The sequence below is a fragment of the Marmota monax genome, unplaced genomic scaffold (assembly GCF_021218885.2).
Source record: "Marmota monax isolate L192 unplaced genomic scaffold, Marmota_monax_Labrador192_F-V1.1 WCK01_AAM20220418_F8-fsc00219, whole genome shotgun sequence".
Lineage (NCBI taxonomy): Eukaryota > Metazoa > Chordata > Mammalia > Rodentia > Sciuridae > Marmota > Marmota monax.
The window spans coordinates 564,267-571,619 of record NW_026692081.1 but is presented as its reverse complement, the minus strand read 5'-3'; the positions used below and the strand labels follow the sequence as shown (position 1 = coordinate 571,619).

Genomic DNA, 7,353 nt, shown 5'->3' with positions numbered 1-7,353 from the left:
ATTTTTTAACTTTTTTTTTGTAAGTATGTTCTTTGAGTTTCACTGGTTCCAGTCTAATTTCTAGTCTTTGAACCACTTTGAGTTAGTTTTTGTTCAGGGTGAGAGGTAAAGATATAGTTTAATTCTTCTACATAGGAATATACAGTTTTTCTAGCACCACTTGTTAAAAAGGCTATCTTTTCCCCAATGTATATTTCTACACCTCTGTCAGGGATCAAATGACTGTATTTATGTGAATTTATCTGAGTCTTCTCTTCTTGTCTGTTGGTCTTCATATCTCTTTTTATGCCAATGCCATGCTGTTCTTGTTATTATACCTGTGTAATATAATTTTCAATCAGGTATTGGAACCTCTGGCCCCATTCTTGTTGTTCAGGATTACATTGGCTATTCTGGATCTTTCATTTCTCCATATAAATTTTAGGAGGTATTTTTTTTTGGATTCTACTTATCTGGAAACGTGGTAGGTCTTTCCATCTTCTCAGGTCTTTCTCAGTTTCTTTTTTCTTTCTTTCTTTCTTCCTTTCTTTCTTTTTGGTGCTTTATAATTTTCATTGTAGACTTCATTGTAGACATCTTTTGCCTCTTTAGACTTATTTCTAAAAATTTTCTTTCTTGAGGCTATCATAAATGGAGTAGTTTTCTTGATTTCTTTCATGACAGATTCATTATTGGAGTATAAGAAACTATTGATTTTTGTATATGATCTTGTATCCTGCTTCTTGGGTGAATTTGTTTATCAGATCTAGAAGTCTTTTGGTGGAGATTTTTCCCCCAAGTGGGGGATGAATCCTCAAGGAATAGAATCACGTACAAAACAACAATATTTTTACATTTTTTCCCCTGTATGTATCCCTTCAATCTACTGCAGTTTCAAGAACTATATTGACTAGAAGTGATCAGAGTGGATGTCCTTTCCTTGCTCCTGATTTTAGAAGAAGTGCTTTCAGTTTTTTTTTTTCTTTTCTGTTATTATGTGGACTTCCGGTTTTTCATATATAGCTTTTAAAATGTTCAGGATTAAACCTCTAGTTTATTCAGTGCTTTAAACATGAATGGATAATGAAATTTGACATAGGCTTTTTCTGTATTCAATAAATAAGCATGTGATTTTTGTCATTGATTTTATATATGATTAATCACAGTTACTGATTTAAATTTGTTGAACCAAACTTGCCTTGTGATGAATCCAACTTGATCAGGGTATACAATCTTATCAACCTGTTTTGTAACACTGCTTGCTAATATATTATTGGGAACTTTTGCATCACTGTTCATCATGGATATTTATCTGTGATTTTTTTGTTTTTGTTTTTGTCTCCATTGGGTTTTGGTATCAGGGTGGTACTGGCTTCTAAGAATGTGTTTGAAAGTGTTCCCTCACTATCTGTTTCATGGAAGAATTTGAGGAGGATTGATGTTAGTTCTTCTTTAAAGGTCTGGAAGAAATCAACTGAGAAGCCATTTGGTCCTGGGCTTTTCTTTGTGAAAGGCTTTTTTACTACTACCTCACTCTCTTGATGTTTGTTTGTTTAAGTTTTCTATACTTTTATGGTGAAATTTGGTTAGGTCATATGTGGGTACAAATTTTCAATATCTTCTAGATTTTTCAATATATTGAAATGTATGATATCAAAATAGTCCCTAATTAGTCCCTGCATTTTAAAAATGTCTCTGTTGGCTGCCAGCACCACCAGCGCAGCTGTGCTGGACCACGGGCACCCCAGTCCTCAGACTTGTTCCAACAATCTGTTAAAACATGGTGGATTATTATGAAGTTCTAGGAGTGCAGAGACATGACTCACCGGAGGATATCAACAAGGCATATCGGAAACTGGCACTAAAGTGGCATCCACCTAAAAATCCGGAAAATAAAGAAGAAGCGGAGAGAGAATTCAAACAAGTAGCTGAGGCATATGAGGTGTTATCAAATACTAAAAAACGGGACATCTATGACAAGTATGGCAAAGAAGGCTTAAATAGTGGAGATGGAGGTGGAAGTCCTTGTGACCGTCCAGTTGAGTTTGACTTTACATTATGGAACCCAGATGATATCTTCAGGGAATTTTTTGGTGTCAGGGATCCATTTTCATTCGACTTCTTTTAAGACCCATTTGAAAACTTTTTTGGGAACAGAAGGAGTCCCTGAGGAAACAGATACCAAGGTGTGGGCTCATTTTTTTTTTCTGCTTTCAGTGGATTTCCATCATTTGGAGGTGAATTTTCTTCATTTGATACAGGGTTTACTTCATTTGGGTCCCTAAGGTTGGGGTGGCCTTACTTCATTCTCTTCTACATCATTTGGTAGCAGTGGGATGGGTAACTTCAAATCTATATCAACTTCTACCAAAATAGTAAATGGGAGAAAAATCACTACAAAAATAATTGTCCAGAATGGTCAAGAAAAAATAGAAGTTGAAGAAGACAGCCAGTTAAAGTCCGTAACAATAAATGGTAAGGAGCAGCTGCTACACTTGGATAACAAGTAATTCAACAAATGCATTTAACAGAAATGTTAAACTATAACAAGCACCATTTGAGGATTAACAGGAACTTTTTTTTTTTGAAGATTTCAGATGAGCTTGACTTTCAGTATAATTGTACCTAATCTAAAGTATTTATAAATACCTCATCAAAGCCCCTATTTGTCATAGACTTTTGAGTTTATATTTGGGACCACACAATAGGACCATTTTTTGGGGGGTCTTTAAAATTGTTGTTATCTCTTTATGCACTTTGCTTTTTTATCAAATGTACTCCAAGGTGAGCCTTGACTTTGAGTAGTGCTTGGACAAGATTGTATTCAAACACCAGCATGGATCTGCTTTCCATTGTTTGACATGTGAGCCAAGTAGTGTCAGCCTTCTGTGAGCTAACATTGTCAGGATGAGTCTCTTGTAGAAATATTTTTTTCCAGTATTTAGTAATGAAGATATTAATGCATTAATGGTAATACATTTCTGGTTTAGTATAAATTTAAGGATGTTTTCTAATTGTGCATGAATGCTGGCAACTTAGTAAAGTTTTGACAATTGTTTAAGTACCTAATGTTAAGCTTAGATTTAAAAAGCTGATAAACTGGGTCTTTGTCATCTGCTTTAAAAAAAGAAAAGAAATGTGAATGTGTTTGGAGCAAAAAAAAAAAAATCTCTGTTGATGTCTCCTTTTTCATCTCTAATTTTGCTGATTTTGGACTTCTATTTATTTTGTTTATTTTGGCAAGGGGTTTATCAATATTGTTAACTCTTCAAAGACCCTACTCTTTGTTGTATAAATCTTTTCTTTTTAAAAAATTTTCCATTTTATTAATTTCAGTTCTGATCTTACTTATTTCCAGTTCTTCTATTAATTTTGGAATTTAATCATTCCTATTTTCCTAGTGCCTTGAGTTACAGCTACAGATTGACTATTTGGGATTTTTTAAAATATAGGTACTTAATGCTATAGACTTTCCTCTCAGAACTGCCTTCATAGTGTCCCCAGGATTGTGGTATATTGTATTATGGTTTGATTTTAGAAATTTTAAAAAGTTCTCTTTGTATTTCTTCCATAATCAATTCTTCATGTAGTAAGAGTATTGTTTAGTCTTCAGAGTTTTATGCAGTTTCTGTAAGTTTTCCTTCTTCAGATTTCTAATTTTAATCCATCATGTATATGGAGTAATATTGAATAAAATATAATATTTTATGTTTGCTAAGACTTATTTTATGTTCTAAATTATGTTCTATTTTAGAAAAGTTTCCACGAATTGCTGGTAAAAAGTGTGTCTGTTTCTAGGTGAAATATTCTATAATATCTGTTAGATATATGTTATTTATTATATTGTTTAGTTGAGAAATTTCTTTATTGATTTTCTGTGTGAATGACCTGCCTATTTTTGAGAGGGATATACTAAAACCACAAGTCACTTTTGTCAAGAAATATTTTATGTAATTAGTTGGATCTGTATTTGAGGCATAAATATTGGCTATAGTTATATCTTCTTGTTCTACTTCTAATTTTAATGGCATGTAGTGATTTTCCATGCCTCTTCTCATTAATATTTGCTTAAACTTTGTTTTGTTAGTTTTGAGAATTGTTTGCTCAGACTCCCTTTACATGGAATAACTTTTTATTTCCTTTTTCTCTCAGTTTGTGCATTTCTTTGCCTGTAAGATGAGTATCTTGAAAACAATGGTTGGGTCTTGTTTCTTTAATGCATTCTGGTAGCCTATGAGTTTTAATTGGAAAGTTGGGATCATTTACATTGAAAGTTATTATGGGAATAGGTTTATTATTTTCAGTAATTTTGGTGTCTTTCATGGAAATGATTGTTTTTGATTTTCATATGCTTGATTGTCCTTGTGGAGAGATTCTTCCATTTGGAATCTCTTTATTGAAGAAGGTTTTCATTACTCTTTCAATTCTGAATGTTAGCTTTGCCAGATAAAGCAACCTTGGCAGACAATTGTGTTCTTTCAGAGCTTAGATTATCTCATTCTAAGCTCTCCTGGTTTTTAGAGTCTATATTGAAAAATCTGAAGTAAGTCTTATTATCTTACCACTAAATGTGTTCTGACATCTTTCTCATGTGACTTTTGATTGTAATGTGTCTTGGAGAAATTCTTTTTTTAATCATGTCTATTTGGGTTCTACATGCATCCTGTATGTGGATCTCCACCTCTATTCTAGGGTTTTTTGTTTTTGTTTTGTTTTGTTATTTCTGCTATTATTTCACTGAAATACTTTCAATGCCACTAGTTTGTATTTCTCTGCTCTCCTTTCTTCTACTGACCCTTAAGTTTGGTCTATTAATGTTGTCCTAGAGTTCTTGTACATTTTTATCAAGTTCTTTTATTTTTTTCCTTTAGACACTGAGTGTTAAATCTAAAAAAAAAAAAAAAAAAAAAAAAAAAAACTGTCATTGAGGCCTGAGGGTCTGGTTTCTATGTAATCTTGTCCATTGGTGATTTTTAAAATTTACTTATTGTGTCTGTCTTTTCCAGGAATTCTGATTATTTTCTTTCACAATCTCTATCTCTTCATTGAAATGATCTCACAACGCTTATAATCTCTTAATTCACACAATAATTCATTTTGTAAACCTTTCTTTTAGCTCTTTAATCATTTTAATAATTTATTTTAAAAATTATTTCTTTGAATAGTCATCCCCTTCCACGTCTCTATTTTCCTTTGTTGGGTGATTGTAAATTTTGGAGGTAGACTTGTTTGTCTATTTCCTTGTGTTTTCAGAAGTCTTGGACTTGTGTATCTAGTAAGATTCATTCCTCCTACTCTTTGTGAGAATTGTTTTTTTTTTTTTTGGTAGGTATCTCATTTGTAAAAAGTTCGGTATTGTTAGTATGTTTTAGCTTCAATGCATACATTCAGTTTAGTCCAAGTGTTAGTATCAATCACCAATGCCTCTCAGTTTGCTGCTACAGAACTGCTGAATTAATTCTCTCCAATAACACTACTGCAACACTGAGGATTTTTTATGAGTCATAATTTTGGAATCTTTCTCTAGGAGTATATATTCACAACTGGGACCTGATATACCCCTCTATTCATTCCTACTTTGGGCCTAGACATTCATTTGGAGTTTTTCTCTCCCGTATTCTGTTTTAAAGTATAGTTTAAGCTTGAGTGGGCTAGTTTGTGTGTGGAGGAAGAAACACACTGTCACTTTGCTGAGTTGTGGCTTTAGTTCAGCTACAATGTCTCCATCTGTAAACTCATAGAGTCTTAGCTGCTTTCCAGCCCCTCTTAGAAAAAGGGGAAATAAGCAACAGAACTACCAATAGTGATCAATATACAGCATATACACTATTACTACAAAAAGAGAAATGGTGGGCTGGGGATGTGACTCAAGCGGTAGCGCGCTTTCCTGACATGCGTATGGCCCGGGTTCGATTCTCAGCACCACATACAAACAAAGATGTTGTGTCCGCCGAAAACTAAAAAAATAAATATTAAAATTCTCTCTCTCTCTCTAAAAAAAAAAGAGAGAGAGAGAGAGAGAGAAATGGTGGGGTCAGCATTTAACAACATTAAACAGTTGCAAAATTCATGTAGCATTAAGGTATATAGCAAGTGTCAATTATGCTTCCTCAGTATAATGCAACAGTATAAATGGTGTGGGTATAATTATATAAACTAAATTTTTCTTGAAGATAGTAAAATTGCAGTTCATTTAAAGAAAAAATGGAGCAGAAAGGCAAAAGAAAACCTAAATCATTTGAAAGATGTGTTAAAGAGAGAGTGAAGTAAAAATTCATGGCTATAAAAAATATAGGAGTAAGAAATAAATAAATAAATAATGAGAGAGAGAAAGGAAGAAGCATTAAATTTGGCTATTAAAAAGAGGAGAGAAGGTGTAGTAAGAGAAACAAAGTGAGAGACAAAACAAACTAACAAAAGTCAAACCAGAACCAAACCTCTACTCCCTACAGTCAAAAGAAGAGGAAATAACAAAAGAAAGAAAAGTGATCAAAATGAAGGGAAAAAATCTTAATGAAAGATGAAGGGATTGTCTTTGCTAAGAACTGTAGACAAAAATGGCAGTTCACTGTCTATGCCTTACTGAATTTTTTTTTTTTTTTTCATTTCTTCTTGGACTATATGGCCCTTCAGGAGGGCAACTGCTGTGTGTTGCAAAATCTGTCTTCTTTGAATTACTTAGTAAGCTCTCAGCTGGAGTGGTCTGGAACCTAAGCTAGTTATAATAGCTCTCAACTTGTCTTCTTGCTGGTTTAGGATAGAATGAGAAGTAGTGACAATTAAAGTTTCGTCCATGCAAACTAGGTAGATAACACTCTCAGGGTAGGGCTGATTCAAAGTTCTAAATGTGAAGTTCAGACAGGGGGTTTTTAGTTCTGACTTCTTTTTGAACTTTATTGTTAGGTAGCTGGGCATGGTGAGGCAGGCCTGTAATCCCAGAGATTCCGGAGCCTGAGGCAGGGGGATCAAAAATTCAAGTCCAGCCTCAGCAACTTGGCAAAGCCTAAAGCAATTCAGTAAGAGCTTGTCTTGAAATAAAAAAAATTAAACAAGACTGGGAGGATAGCTCAGTGGTAGAGTGCCCTGGGTTCAACACTCAGTACCAAAAACAAAACAAAACAAAAACCATAATTGTCATGAAAGATCTGCTGCAGAGAAAATAACTAAACACACCCTATTGCCCCCACAGATGCTGATCTTTGCTGAGCATCTGGATCTGGACACAGGGCTGGGGTTGGGGGTTGTTCCTGAGAACTCCAGTATTGGGACAAAACAACTCCTCTGGTCTCATAGAGTCCATTTCCCACAAATATAGTCTTTCCAGGATCAGACCAAGTGCAAATGTGCTCGCCTTCTTATTTTTCTGGTTTCTCT

At 34.0% G+C, this 7,353-nt stretch overlaps 1 pseudogene; it reads left to right on the top strand.

Moving 5' to 3' along the window:
- Positions 1–1,759: 1,759 nt before the first annotated feature.
- LOC124103738 (dnaJ homolog subfamily B member 6-like) lies at positions 1,760–2,489 on the top strand (annotated as a pseudogene).
- The last annotated feature ends 4,864 nt before the right edge of the window (positions 2,490–7,353 follow it).